Source organism: Delphinapterus leucas, chromosome 12, assembly GCF_059928025.1.
Source record: "Delphinapterus leucas isolate spDelLeu-1000000601 "Yukka" chromosome 12, BTC_Dleu_Yukka2, whole genome shotgun sequence".
In the NCBI taxonomy this organism is placed as follows: Eukaryota; Metazoa; Chordata; class Mammalia; order Artiodactyla; family Monodontidae; genus Delphinapterus; species Delphinapterus leucas.
This window is the reverse complement of record NC_143140.1, coordinates 69,605,382-69,621,467: the sequence shown is the minus strand read 5'-3', so window position 1 is coordinate 69,621,467 and position 16,086 is coordinate 69,605,382.

The window sequence follows — 16,086 nt, the reverse complement described above, 5'->3', positions numbered from 1 at the left end:
GACATGGGAGCAGTCTTCGCTATCTGAGGGGGAGAAAGAAGCTACAATTTATATGGGGAATTGAAATCAGGTTGGCTTATCAGCTACCAGGGAAACCAGCAGCTGGGACACGTCCCTCATCGCTCCTCGGGTTAATGACCATCACAAGGGTAGGTATTTCCCTTTAATAAACTAGCAGGTGGAGCCATTCTGGCCTACAGGGCAAACACATTCATGTGAATAGAACATAGGTGAAGCAGGAATTGGGTTGAGCAGGGCCTCAGAGAGCATGAGAACAGCCATCTTGTGTGGCCTGATCCTACACTCCACCCCTACATATCCTGCACAACCCTTATCGTCTTGGGGGTCCTTATGTCACACACAGCTGTTCTAGACCCCAAACAGTGTTTTTTTTTTTTTTGCGTTGCTTGAGTACTCGGGTAGGCCTTTTGTAATATCTTCCACCTGTTTTATTGCACTGTAGACAGCACAGGGAACAACAGCTATCATGGTATGTCACTGCTCTGCCCCCTTCCACAGGTAAAGCCAGAAGCCCGAGGTACTCTTATTATTTTGCCATTGCTACAGGCCCCAACCCAGCCCTTGTGGGTAACTGAGCAAGTCCAATTCACAAGCCTGCTCCTGAGTTAATGTCCCTAAAGTCTGGGTCTGTAATTGTTTAGGGGTGATGGGTTGGGGGAATGCTTGTCTTTTGTAGCTAATCCAGGTCGTTAAGTTTTGTCTGTATTCAGCCATCTTTGTGCAATCAGATGAACCATGAGCGTGGGGCTGCTACTTTTAAACTGGAAAGACCTAGGTTAACAGGATATCATCAGTATGATGGAAGAGAAAGACATCTCTCATAGTAGACGGCTGCCACAGGGCACCGCTTGCTAGGGGATGGCCACCTTGGGACCACTGCTGCAACTTTCTGTTCCCCGTCCTTGTTTCCTGGCATCTCGGCGTTCCCAGGAGTTTCCTCGGCCTCTTGGCTGGCTCTCCAATTGTTGGGTTGCATCTCCCAGGCCCAAGCCTTGTAGTTGCCCAACCTCAAGGCCAAAGAAAGAGCCCAGAAACAGTGACACAGGCATCAATGGCTTAATAAATGGGGAATCTTACCCACGCGAAACAAGGTCCAAGACCAAACTTTTTCAGTCAGTATGAAGTATGTTTTATTACCTTGCATTTTTTTAGGACCTGACTTCTTCCTACCTGGAAAATTCTAGAAGCTCTAAAAGCTTGATGTTCTTCAAAATACTGTATTATAGGCTTTGTGTTTCTTCTATTAAGAACATGTGATGAGTCTGGCTAAGGGTTTATCAATTTTGTTTACCTTCTCAAAGAACCAGCTTTTAGTTTTCTTGATCTTTGCTATTGTTTTCTTCATTTCTGTTTCTTTACTTGATGTGAAGTTACTTGTGTTTGATGAGATAATTCATTTCCTATCATTATTTGTCATGAATGTATAATACTTCATTTCTTCACCCAAGGAACAGTTGATCAATAAATATTTGTTGAATGAATATTCAACATTATAAAACTGAGTGTAATTCTTGTGTAGTCCTGTCGGCTAAGTAGAGAGAATAGACATGGTGCTAAAATCTCCAAGGTGTTAAGGGGAGGGTCACAAAGTGAGAGATATTCAGAAGGAAGAGCATAGTAGGGAGAGGGACTGTTTCTCTGAGGAACTTCCCGCAGGGTCTCTGCCTATGACTGTTGGTTACATAGGTTACTGTCTGCATCAGAATGCGCAGCTGAGGGTCAAAGGGGACTGAGATCCAGCCTGCACTCTGTTCTTCTGCTCATCACGGCATGTACCTGAGCATGGGGCTGCCACGGGCCTAAGAAAGAGTAGGTTTGCCTAATCTCAAAGGTACTGATGAGCTATTGGCAGCCCAGCTTCCCTGTGCCCGGATTTTTCTCCAGGAGTCATTTATTAGTCATCAGTCAGCTTGTACCTGTTGGAGGGTACATAGGATTACTAATTTTTTCACATGAACTCTTCGTGTATGGAACCCCATGGTGGACCACCAAGAATTCTTTCTTGCCATGCCCCCATCAGCAGAGGATTGGACTCTTTTCTGTGAACATTGATGGACAGCTTTACATTGTGGATTCAGGGATCCTGGGAAGGCCCGATAAATGATCCCCAGAGGAATCTTACCCTATTTAACAACTGGAGCTTGACATTCCAATTTAATTTGATCTTTTTAGCTCAAGGCATGTTGAAATGAAACAAGTAATTAGGAATTATTTTGCTGTCAGCACGTCGCTTTTAGCACCCTGTGGTTATGTATGTCACAGTACTGAGCAGAGAACATTATGGATTTATCAATACTTGGGTGAGCCATTTCCCTCATCCTAGGGTCTCTGGGTCTTGTCTCAGTTTTGGTAATCTCATTTTCCCCAGTACTTCCTAGAGTCTCTGTTACATAGTAGGCCTTCAGCAAATGTTTGTTGAATGAATGAAACACCAATGATTCTATCCCATTCCTTGTTCAGTAACTTCAGAAAGATTAAGATTCTGTGTTCATAACCTCACAAGTTTATTCTTAAGGTACACTAAAGAAGAATTTGATTTCTGATTTTCTGATCTAGACGCTGGACCCAAATTAGTTCTCCACATCTTCAGATTTATAGATGTCTTATCACTTGGAGTAAAAATCACTTTACAGAAAATGGTTTATGTCATTATCATCTGTCTTTCATTTGACTCTGTGTTTATTTTTCAAATGAGCTTTAAGATTCTACTCTAGTAGATATTATTATCATTGCTTATCTTAATATTTTGGGCATTTGCTCTGGCACTATCCATTAAAATATATCCTCCCCTTGGGACTTCCCTGGCAGTCCAGTGGTTAAGGCTCCACGCTCCCAATGCAGGGGGCACAGGTTCGATCCCTGGTCAGGGAACTAAGATGCCACATGGTGTGGTCAAAATATAAATATATATATATATATGTGTGTGTATATATATATCCTCCCCTTATATGGAGCAATGGCTAGCAAATGGCTGTTCAGCAAGGACTACATATCTCAGCCCCCGCTGCATCAAGTGGTGGTCACGTGACTAGTTCACACCAATAAAATGTGATCAGAAATGATATCTTCTTCTTCTAGGCCAATATAAAGAGTATACTCCTCCATACTCTTTTTTCCTTTTGACAGTTGGCACAGGGCAACAAGGAGGCTTGTAATCTTTATTGTACCATGGATTCCTTTGGCACACTTTAGAAGCCTCTGGATCCCTTCACAGAATGTTTTTTAAATGTATACAATACTAGAATTATAAAGGAAACAAATTATAGTGAATACAATTATCAGAATATTTAGAAAATCAGTGATATGATAATCTCTCTGTGTATACTCATTATCTATTGCTATATAACAAATTACCCTAAAACTTAGCAGCTTAAAACGTTTTTTTCACGGTTTCTGTGGGTCAGGAGCAGCTTCTGGTCCAGAGTCTTTCAAAAGGCTACATTCAAGGTGACAGCTAGGAACACAGTCATCTGGAAGCCTGACTGGGGAAAGATCCACTGTCAAGCTTGCTCAAGTGGCTGCTGGCCAGCTTCAGTCCTTTGTCACACTGACCTCTCCATAGAGTTGCCTCATGTCATGGCAGCATGACCTCTCCCAGAGCAAGTGCTCCGAGAGAGGGCACAGAATCCATTGAATTGTTATAGCCTAATCTCAGAAATGACATCGAATCACTTTTGCCAAACTCTATTCATTGGAAGAGGATTACACAAAGGCATGAGTGCCGGGAAGCTGGGGGCCATCCTAAAGCTGCCTACCACAATGAGTTTTTTGTTTTTGTCTTTGTTTTGTATTAAAATACAAGATCTAGAGGCGGGTCTAATAACCACTGCAACTTTGAAATAGTGCTGAGTATAAATGATTCTTTGAAAGCTTGGCAACAACAGTGATGATAAAAAAAAATAAATCTGTGATTTCTGTTTGCTACAAAGGTGCAAGTACTGCAAATACTTCTGTAGTTTTTGCCTACATTCATAATTAAAGGAAATGACAAATCTTGGGTCAAAGTTAACAGGATGTAATTTTTCCCGTACAAGTATACCAGCAGCCCTGAATTCTACCCATGAATTCTTTGGTGGACTCTTGAATTAATATCCATGGGCCCTATGAGTCTGGGGAGCCACAGATAGCGTAGGGCTCTGAATCACTGCTTGAGGAAACATTTACCAACCTAACACAATTGTCTTGAACTGTTGAGAGAGAAAAAGCCTCTATTGCACATAAGCAGTTGTATATTTTAGAGTTTATTTCTTACTACAGCCTACCCTAGACTCCCTAGTACATTTGCCAGTTAATTACAGTATTATTACTACTTTCTCCATTTTGTCCTTCAACATAAACTTTTGAGTAAAATTTCAACTTACCTTTGTGTTAAATTCCATATATGTATCTCTACTGTAGAGCATTCATCTCATTCCACTAACATCTAGTTCACTAACTTATTATTACCAAAGACATGTGGAGACTAACTTATGTTTTTCCAGTGACTTTTACTCTATTTTTTTCCTCCAGTTTTCAGTTTTCTACACCAGATGGTTGCCAGCTGGATCCTTATGAATAAATTGTAAATGACCAATAATGATAAATATTTTTATGACCCTTGCTCCTAAATAATATTTAAGCATGTTGATGTACTTGTTTTCAAACCATGAGCGTCTCATCATAGAGGCAACAGATTATCCCATACGCCATTGCCAGAAATATCTCCCTGGAATAAGTAATGGAGACTGAATGTGTCTAGGCAAAGCTACTGGATGGGTTTGTGTTGGCAGAAATTAACCTAGTTACAGTACAATGTTGATGGGTTTTTTTGTATTTTTTTGTTTTGTCATGGACATAAAAAAAAAATAATGGCACACCACTAGAAAAACAAAGTCAGGTCCATAATTTTACAATCCTTTCTAAAACTGAATTTAAAAACAAGGCAGTGGTGTTAGCTTTTAACCTAACTAGCCAGATCCTAGTATCACAAAATGAATTTTGAAAATAATTGTTTTGCCAAAGATCAAGCCATTTTTAGGCATATATATCATGGTTGGTTGGAATTCAGTATAAAGATTCCTTTTAAATGGAAGCAAACAATATAACATTTATAGTTTTCTCACTGAACTATAGTACTCCCCTTCATTGTTCGAGAAGATTCATTAAGCTGGGACTTCCCTGGTGGTCCAGAATCCGCCTTCCAATGCAGGGGACCCGCATTCGATCCCTGGTTGGAGAACTAAGATCCCACATGCCCCAGGGCAACTAAGCCCGCACACCACAACTACTGAGCCTGTGTGCCACAACTAAAGAGTCTGCACGCCACAACTAAGACCTGATGCAGCCAAAAATAAAATAAATAAATATTTTTTTAAAAAAGATACTAGAAATAAATGGGGGAAAAAGTTCATTAAAAAAATCATTAAGCAAAAAAAGTACTATAGGGCATAGAGAAAAAGAAACAAACTCAAAGGTTCTCTCTGGAAGCAAATATCCCCCTAGCAGTAATTTTGAGTTAGGTTTATCAAAACGGTGATTTACTAACAAATATTTTATTTTTCTCTATTAAAGTATAGTTTTGGCCCTGATTTATAAGAACCGCATACAAAAAAATCTTTTCTTAGTTCCTTATTATCTTATACAATTCAAGTAAAATTAAATTATTTAAATTAAAAAAAATTTGTATTATAAAAGTAATGCTTATTGTAGAAATGTTAGAATATATGGAAAAGCAAAGGAAGAAAATTGTTTAAAAATTACCTATAATGTGGGCAACCAAATAGAATTACAGTATCATTTTGAGCTTTATTCTTCTTGCCTAGTTCTGTACAAATATACATATAACTTCTTAAATCAGAGGGTTTTTTAGGGATTTTTATTGGAATCCTCACTTGGATTAACTAATAGATAAAAGAGACAATCTTGTCTTTGTACAGTTTTTCAAAATGCTTTGTTATTATTGTCTTTTATTTCTTTGTGATTTTCACTGGGATCAAGGCTATATTATTTTTGCTCTGAAGTTTAGTGATTGTTTTCCTGAGAAGTTATAGCAAAATAAGATCAGTTTTCTTAATTTTTTAGCTTTTAAATTTCTTGTTGTTTACTTCTTACCATTTCCCAGGTGTGGAACAAGTTGATAACTTTCTGGTTACCCTGTTTTAAGGTGGACTTATTCACTTTTGTGTTTGTTTCCACAAAGGTACTTTTTTAAGATGTAATTTTACAGTTGAGCAACCATAAAACCTTTGCCTTTTTAAAGCTAAGTTCATACTATTGCTCCAGTTTATTACATCAGGATGTTGAAGAGGAAAAGGGTAAAACACACATGACGAAAACCCCTATCTAACAACTTACAGATACTAACCTCGCCTTCAGAGATAAGCCATTTTCAAACAAAATAAGTGAGCAAATGATCTTCAGCTACAAGGGAAAAAAACAGGCCTTTTGGGCTCAATGGATATTTCTCCTAAACTACTCAAATACAGACACAATTGTCTCTGCAGTTTTCCAAAAGGTTAGAGCCGCTTAGTAATTTGAAAGACATCCATTCAGACCGCTTCCAAGCATAACCGCTCACAAAATACTACCCAACAGTGTTTTCTGACCTAATCTCAAACACATCTGGAAGGATGGAGATTACAATCTCCCATTCCAATACGGCAAATTCTCAACCAAAAAGTTGTAGAAAGAACATAGGCTTTGGGTCAAACTGAAAAATGTTGGTTTCCTCATCAATAAAATGGAGCTTGAGGATATATTTCTTTGAGGATTGTTTGTGAATATTGAATGAAACTACTAACACGGAATGTGGCACAAAATAGTTATTTAATAGATATCATTCCCTTTTACCTCCATTTTCATCAATCCAGCCCCAATCCTTAATGCTAAGGATAACTCTATTTGCTGTTCAAATTGACACCTTTTCACTTTTCTGGAGAAGCAAAGGAAAGCTAACCACTTAACTATATTTCTTCAATTTTTTTTTTTTTTTTGCGGTACGCGGGCCTCTCACTGTTGTGGCCTCTCCCGTTGCGGAGCACAGGCTCCGGACACGCAGGCTCAGCGGCCATGGCTCACGGGCCCAGCCGCTCCGCGGCACGTGGGATCCTCCCGGACCGGGGCACGAACCCATGTCCCCTGCATCGGCAGGCGGACTCTCAACCACTGCGCCACTAGGGAAGCCCTCTTCAAATATTTTATTTTATTTTATTTTATTTATTTATTTTTTCTTCAAATATTTTAAAGTAACTTCCCCAATTGTTTCTTTGGCTTAAGAGACTTTCTTTTCTCCCAGTCATTTTAATAAGATCAGTTTTCTTAATTTTGTAGCTTTTTAATTTCTTGCTGTTTACTTCTTACCATTTCTGAAGTGTGGAATGAGTTGATAACTTTCTGGTTACTCTGTTTTAAGATGGACTTAGTCACCTTTGCCATTTGTTTCCACAGTTCAGGCACTTTCTCCTTGGCTCACTTCTTTCACTCGTCTTCTCCTTTAAATAGCATTTAGTAAATTATGAATTAATTGGAAGGTTCTCTTATGTGGAAAACTCATTCGAAGTCAAAGAAATATATAAATTGAGGTAAACTCATGATAAATTTGTTATGAGAATGCTCTATCTGTAATCGCTGTAGTTATGGATACTAACAATTAAACTAACTTTATGATATAATCAAAAACCATATTTCATTATTTTAAGATGTGCTTTTTTGCACATTTTAACAACTCTAAAACTGAGACGCATATTAGAAGTGAGCAACACTATTCATGTGAAGGATTTTTTTCTTTCTTACTGGTACGAAAATAATAGTGCATCTTAACAACTGGCTTTTTAGATTTGGTGAAGTATACTACAAACAAATATTTTATAGAACAAAGTGTAACATTTTGGTTCTTGTGGTAAATAAATATTTATTGAACATGAGACTCATAATATTAGAAATAAGATAAAATAGTTAAGGGAAGTCCTTGTCTTTTCCATTAAAAAAAAAGAAAAAATTTTGTGTTACATTGAAAAAAAGAAAAAATTTTGTGTTACAGAATGATTATATATGTATATTCTCATTATATAACCAATTCATTATAAAATTCTAATGCAGTTTTCTTTATGAATGGCTACAGGATGGAGAGTTAAACTGTTGGGTCTCTGATAATGCTTGTAGAACATCTAAGATAATATTCAAGGTAAAATTATTATGAGCCTGTATAAGATCATATAACTTACACTGGAAAGACAAGCCATCTGCAAAGATGACCAGAATTTTGCTTATGTGACCTGGATTTATCTCAAGACTCCCAGTAACTTTAAAGCCTAGATGAAGATTTATTCCCCTTCCTCACATTTGCTCTTTAAATCCTTTCAGTTTCATGGGCCAAGAGTCAGGCATTTTCATAAACAAAGCATAACCTAAGGTTTGGCAGAATAGAGGATTCAGGTATGGCACTGACAATTTATTTTCTGTCTTGATGAAAAATGTGTTGAGTAACAGACTAAAATATGGCATCCTGATTCATCTAGCTGATTTCATCTACTTTTCAAAATTCTATCATTTTTTTGGCATTGACACAATTGCTTATCTCTGGAAAGTCGGACGGCATATGCCTTCCATGCAGGTAATTCATATATTTATAACTGAGCCACCCTCTCAGAGAGATTATTTAATTCTGCTTTCTTTCCCACACCTGTCATTCCATTGTATATACCCTTAGTGCCTCATTTTTCTAATGCTTTAAACATTTAATTTCCAGTTAATGTGCACACTAAATTCACCCTTGAGCTGTCTAGGCTTGAATGAGGATATCATTACCATATAGTCCCCTTGGACCAGTGAATTGACAATTCTGCTCATTTTGTTACCTCTCATGTCTTTTCTTACAGCATTTATAAATACACTGACCTGAAACCCCCCCATAGATTTGCATTTCACATCTATCCTTTTGTACACCCTTGTGCAGCACATCATTGTGGCCCAGATCTGGGGACTACTTAGCCTTCCCTAACATCAGTAGTGTTGTGGTATATGAGATGAGTGGTCCAGGTAAGAGCTGAGCTGGATATTCCCAACACTGTCATTGCTGAGAAAGCACAGTACGGCAGGGAGAATCGTAATATTATTACTTACCTTGTGCCTTAATTGCATAAATGAAAAAATAAATTTGAAATGACAGAAAACACTAATACTTAAAATTAAATTACTTAAGGTAGAATTATATTGTGCATCATTCATCTATCAAGACAATTTAATCATTACTTGGACACTGTGAAATTTCTAAATTTCTTTATTTTGGGGTAATAAGAGAAGTGTTCAGATAAGTAAATATATATGTATATGTACACATGCTAGAATATATTGATATATCCTGCTACCTAGAATAAGACATATGGGAACTATTAACCAAGTTGCATATAAGAGGAACAACACGAGGTCAGGTTGATCTAATATTACCTCTATTGTAAGTGTTTATGTGGTTAAATACTGCTGTGGAAAGAAGGTGGTCTTTAGAGACAGATGGACATTTGATAAAATCTTAGTTTTCGGGCTTCCCTGGTAGCGCAGTGGTTGAGAGTCCGCCTGCCGATGCAGGGCAGACGGGTTCGTGCCCGGGTCCGGGAAGATTCCACGTGCCGCGGAGCGGCTGGGCCCGTGAGCCATGGCTGCTGAGCCTGCGCGCTCGGAGCCTGTGCTCGGCAACGGGAGAGGCCGCAACAGTGAGAGGCCCACGTACCGCAAAAAAAAAAAAAAAAAAAAAAATCTTAGTTTCCATGTGACTTTTGGCAAGATACTCTACTTCTCCAAGCTTCAATTTCCTTATTGTTAAAACTGAGACTGTATACAGTCAGTTCTGCTATAATGAAACATACGTGTTCATAAGAATTCATGTGCTAGGGCACAGAAATAAACCCACACACGTATAGTCAGTTAATCTACGACAAAGGAGGCAAGAATATACAATGGAGAAAAGACAGTGTCTTCAGCAAGTGGTGTTGGGAAAGCTGGACAGCCTCATGTAAATCAATGAAGTTAGAACACTCCCTCACACCATGCACAAAAGTAAACTCAAAATGGCTTAAAGACTTAAATATAAGACATGACACCATAAAACTCCTAGAAGAGAACATAGGCAAAACATGCTCTGACATAAATCGTAGCATTGTTTTCTTAGGTCAGTCTCCCAAGGCAAAAGAAATAAAAGCAAAAATAAATAAATGGGACCTAATCAAACTTATATGATTTTGCACAACAAAGGAAACCATAAACAGAGTGAAAAGACAACCTACCGACTGACTGGGAGAAAATATTCGCAAATGATGTAGCTGACAAAGGATTAATTTCCGAAATACACAAACAGCTCAGACAACTCAACATCAAAAAACCTAATAACCCAATCAAAAAATGGGTAGAAGACCAAAACACATTCCTCCAAAGACAGATGGCCAACAGGCACATGAAAATATGCTCAACATTGCTAAATACCAGAGAAATGCAAATCAATCACACCGGTCAGAATGGCCATCATCAGAAAGTCTACAAACAAATGCTGGAGAGGGTGTGGAGAAAAGGGAACCCTTCTGCACTGTTGGTGGGAATGTAAATTGATACAGCCACTATGGAGAACAGTATAGAGGTTCCTTAAAAAACTAAAAATAGAGTTACTATATGATCCAGAAATCCCACTCCTGTGCATATATCCGGAAAAGATGAAAACTCTAATAAGAAGAGATACATGCACCCCAATGTTCATAGCAGCACTATTTACAATAGCCAAGACAGAGAAGGAACCTGAGTGTCCATCAACAGATAAATGGATACGGATGTGGTGTGAATATATATATATATATATATATATATATATATATATATATGCATATATACAATATAATATTACTCAGCCATAAAAAAGAATGAAATAGTGCCATTTGCTGCAATATAGATGGACCTAGAGTTTATCATACTAAGTGAAGTAAGTCAGACAGAAAGACAAATATCATACGATATCAGTTACATGTGGAATCTAAAATATGACCCAGATGAACTTATTCCAAAACAGAAACAGACTCACAGCGTAGAAAACAATCCTATGGTTACCAAAGGGGAAGAGGGGGAGGGATAAATTAGGAGTTTGGGATTAACAGATACATACTACTATTTATAAAATAGATAAACAACAAGGACCTAATGTGTAGTACAGGGAACTATATTCAATATCCTGTAACAACCTATAATGGAAAAGAATCTGAAAAAGAACGCATATATATATGTATAACTGAATTACTTTGCTGTACATCTGAAACTAACACAACATTGTAAATCAATTATACTACAATAAAATAATTAAAAAAAATAAATGTCCTAGGCAAAATCACAATAAAAACCACCAGGCTTTTGGGAAGAATAGGTTTGGGGTATAATACTCAAAAGCTCCATCAGTTACACGTGAAAAAAAAATAGGAACCCAACAAATATGGTAGCAGACTTTTACACATGTTAAGTGGTTAAGAAATACATAAATACTAAAATAAAATAATATTTTATCTTAAAAATACCTGAAGTTTACTTGTAGAGATGGGTATCAGGAGGGTTGTGAGTTGTTGTCAAGTGGTAGAAGGAGGGTAATCTGAGATCAGAAGGAAAGATGTAACATGAATGGAGGATGAGTGTGAGTTGAAGTAGCTGGTAGGTGTTGGAGGTGTTTGCATGTTTCAGTATTCCAACCCAGTTCAGTTCAGTGGGGTGTAGTTACTGCATTCATGTAGTAATTCCTGCAGACAAGATTGCACATAAGCATATTCTGTCCTTGCCTTTTTGACCTCACACACTTGAAGCACTTGCTTCCCTTGGTCTGGTAGTCAGTCTCCTAGATGGTCCCCAATGATCTTCACCTCTTGGTATTTACACCTTCGTGTAGTTTACTTTCATACTGTACCAGGGATTGGTCTCGTTGACCAATAAAATACAGTAGGGTGATGGTGTGCCACTTCTGAGATTAGCTTATAAAACACTGCAGCTTCTGTCTTGGGCTCCCCTTTCTTCCGTCATTAACTCTGGGGGAAGCCAGATATAGTATGGGGACACTCAGGGATCCTATAGAGAGGTCCATGTGATGAGGAACTGAGGTCTGCCTACATCCACATGAATGATCGTGGAGTGAATCTCCAGACTTCAAATGACTGCAGTCTCAGCCGACAGCTCGACTGCAACTACATTAGAGACCCTAAGCCAGACCCATCGAGATAACCCCTCCCAGATTCCTGACCCACAGCCACTGTGAAATAGTACCTGTTGTTTAAAGCTGTTAAATTTTGTTATGCAGAGAACTAATACACTTGATTTCATTTATTTCGCACCTCCCTGGCTGGTCTTTCTCTATCTCCTTACTGGTTCCTCCTCCTCTTTTAACAAATCTATAACGGTTGAGTTCCTTTGGGATTCAGTCCTGGGTCATCTCTTGTCTCTCTATATCTGTCATACTATGATATTAAGTATCATCTTTGTGCTTTATCTCTGAGCTGGAATTCTCCTTTGAACTACAGACCCACATATTTGACTTCGTATCTTGCCTCTCTACTTGGACGTTTCACAGACATCTTAAACCTAACATATTAAAAATGGAATTCCTAATTTCCTTTCTTTCTCCCAACCTGTTCATTCTTTCCTTCCCTATCATTCTCTCCAATCTTCCCAATTATTATAACAGTATCAAAATCCAGTTAATTAAGGCCAAAACCTAGATAGCAACACTAATTCCTCTTTGTCTAAACTCCTAATCCAATAAAGCAGCAAGATCTGTCCATCCGTTTCCAAAATAGATTTACAATTATTTACATTTTCCTTTTCTCACAATGATCATTGTTACCTCACCTAAACTACTAAAACAGCCTCCTAACTGGTCTCCCTGCCCACTGTCAATCCATTTCTCAGAGATAGCAGCTTGAATGATCTTTTTCAAATAAATCATGTCATACCTCTGATTACAAACTTTCGATAACTTTCTACTGCAGTTGGAATGAAATCCAAACCACTTATGTAGTTTATAGGCTTTGCATGACCTGCATTTATCTATTTACCCTCATCTTGAACCACCTTCCTCCTGATTCATTATGCTCAGTACCATTTTTTCCATTCCAGAAACATAAGGAGATCTTTTCTGCTCCAGGTATTTTGCACAGGTCAGTTTCTCTAACTGGAATATTCTTCCTCCTATTTTTCCTACTCCTTATCTTTTAGTTCTTCCCTTAAAGCTTGTCTCCTCACGAGGACTTTCCTGATGAAGCATCCTCTCTGAAGTAAGTCTCCCTCTCATATTCTCTGCCACTTCCTTACCAGTATCAGACCTTGTATTATGTCTGTTTCCATGTGTTCTGTCTGTCCCACTTATTAGATTGGCAGCCTCCTGGAGAGCAGTGTCAATGTTAGTCTTTGTCACCACTCTGTCCCAAGCACCTGGCTCAGTGTCTGTACACTGCACATACTTCATTTTCGTGTGTTAAATGAATGGATGAATGGATGGATGAACGAATGAATGAATGAATAAGCATGTGGTGAAATCCCACCAATTCTTTAAAAGCTAGGCCTTCCCTATTTCACCACTGGCACTTCTCCCATGAAGCTATCCTTTTGTTTCCTTTGTTTAGAGAGTTATACCCTATCTCTGCTAGATTTTGAGTTCCAACAGAGAAGAAGCAACGATGTCTTATTCCCATGATATCTGGACGATTATAGGTACTCAATAAATCAGTGGTTCTCAGATTTCAATGTGTGTGCCTGCCCTCACAGATTCTGCCTTAGTAAGTGTGAACTGAAATTCAGTGTGTGTCATGGTTTATTTTTAAAATAAGCAACCCAGGTTATTTTTGTATCACACTTTGAGAAAAAAATGGTACTGCCTGTCAATATCTGTGGTGACTCCTCTACACCAGGCTTAATTTTTAGTTCTCATAAGCAATGAGGGTGAAATTTCAACACCCCAAGAAGTCTGGAGAGCAAAGGGTTATTGTCCCCCTCCCCCAATGTAATATTTCACCATTTTTGGATATCCCCATACTTTTTGAGCCCTCTATGTAGTTTTAGCCCTCTGCTTGTGATGTCAATTGATTTTTCTTTTAAATTGTGTGTGTAGAACTGAGAATTTAGACCTTTTAGGGAACAGACACAGAAATGTTTGTCTGCAGTTGTGTAGACAACTGCTTTAAAAGAAGGAGATGCTCTGCTCCTCTTATAACCTCTTAAGGGAGAAATGATTTTTGGTGACGAATCTAATCATAATTCCATTACCACATTTTAAGTAGACTTTCCTCTCTGCTCTTTAGTAGTTACATTAAATAGCCAGCTGGCATAATTTTGGGGCAAAGATTTCTTATGAGAACTTTGAAAGTATTACATATTCCATTTGTTGCAATAATCTTTGTGAGGAAGATGCACGTTAATCTTGGTGGGACTTACGAACAATGGTTACCAGTTGCACTTTGCTATTTTAATTATTTTTCAAAATGGAGAAATGAATATTAAGGAACAATACTGTAATAAATAATTCTTGAATAAATAATTTTTGTAATTTTAAATCTTGGGGGAAAACAAAAAACTTTCACATTCTTAGTAGGCAAAAGAGGATAGAAAGAGTGGGGGATGGAAAACCCAGTCAACTTGTGTTCACCAGTAGGAAGTGAAATAGATTAGGCAAGGGGAAACATTTATTTCAATAGTACAAATAGGGAAAACTGTCAGACCATTTGGAAAAATGTCTTCATAAACAGAAACTGACTCTACTCAAAGTATGCAATTGAGGATTCTTGTTTGTGAGCAACAGAAACCAACTCTGGTTAACTCACTCAGAAAAGAAATTTACTGAAAGATATCAGCTAGCTCAAAGTACAATGCACATTTTACCACAACTAAAGAAAAAAAAAAAGGAGTGAATGCAAAGCCTTGGGAAGGATAGGAACAGAGGAGGCAGCAGAAACGATAGCCAACCCCCTCCCCACTGCCCGCCCCCAGTCTTAATGGAACCTCTGTTGGCCCCATTTCCTCTTTTGCCTGCTTCTCACTACTGTTGTTGGGTTAGCAACGTCACTATTCTCAGGGAGTTAGGAGACAGGGACTCCAAATCCCCCCTCAACTTTAATTTCCCCAAATAACAGTTCCTATATTGTTCAGCCTAAAAGCACAAACAAAATAAAACAAGCAAAACTAGTAGAATGAGGGAATTTGCCTTAGTGGTCTAGCCTTCCAACCCCATTTTCATTCCTATCTTCTTTGTCCTTTTCAGACATCAAGTCTTTTCCCGTTCTCCCTTTCAATTATCTTAAACAAAACAAACCAAAACCAAAACCCTAAGGAAAGAGTTTTATAAATACATTTGTGGTAAATTGTCAATGACTTATAAGTTAAAATTAGTTTACTAATTTATTAGATGTAAAATATTTCAGTATTCCTTTTGTATGCGCTTATCTTATTTTTAAGTGACCTTTTATTTACTAATTGCTTTTAATTAATTAATTTGTTTATTTTGGCTGTGTTGGGTTTTAGTTGTGGCATGCAGGATCTTTCGTTGCACTGTGGGATCTTCGTTGTGGTGCGTGGGCTTCTCTATAGTTGCGGAATGGAGGTTTTCTCTCTAGTTGTGGCATAAGGGCTCCAGAGCGCGTGGGTTCTATAGTTTGAGGCACGCTAGCTCAGTAGTCGTGGTGCGGGGGCTTAGTTGACCGGAGGCATGTGGGATCTTAGCTCCCCTACAGGGATAGAACCTGCATCCACTGCATTGGAAGGCGGATTCTTTACCACAGGACCACCAGGGAAGGCCTGCATTTATCTTATTAATAAGGTTAGTCATTTGTTTACAATTTATATTTCTTCTTGGAACAATTTTCTATTTTTATTCAATGTCTTTTTGTTAAATGGGCTCTTGATTTTCCCCGTATGTTTCTCTCCACATTATTTGTATTTTCAACAGGAAACAAGAGAATGGAACAAAGAATGCAACTGTAATGGTGGAATTTCAGGTTTTGAAAGTAAAATAAGACAATACAGTGAAGTACATAAAACATGATCTAAATTCAAGATCCTCTAATTTGGAGGTTGGTAAAAGCAAGT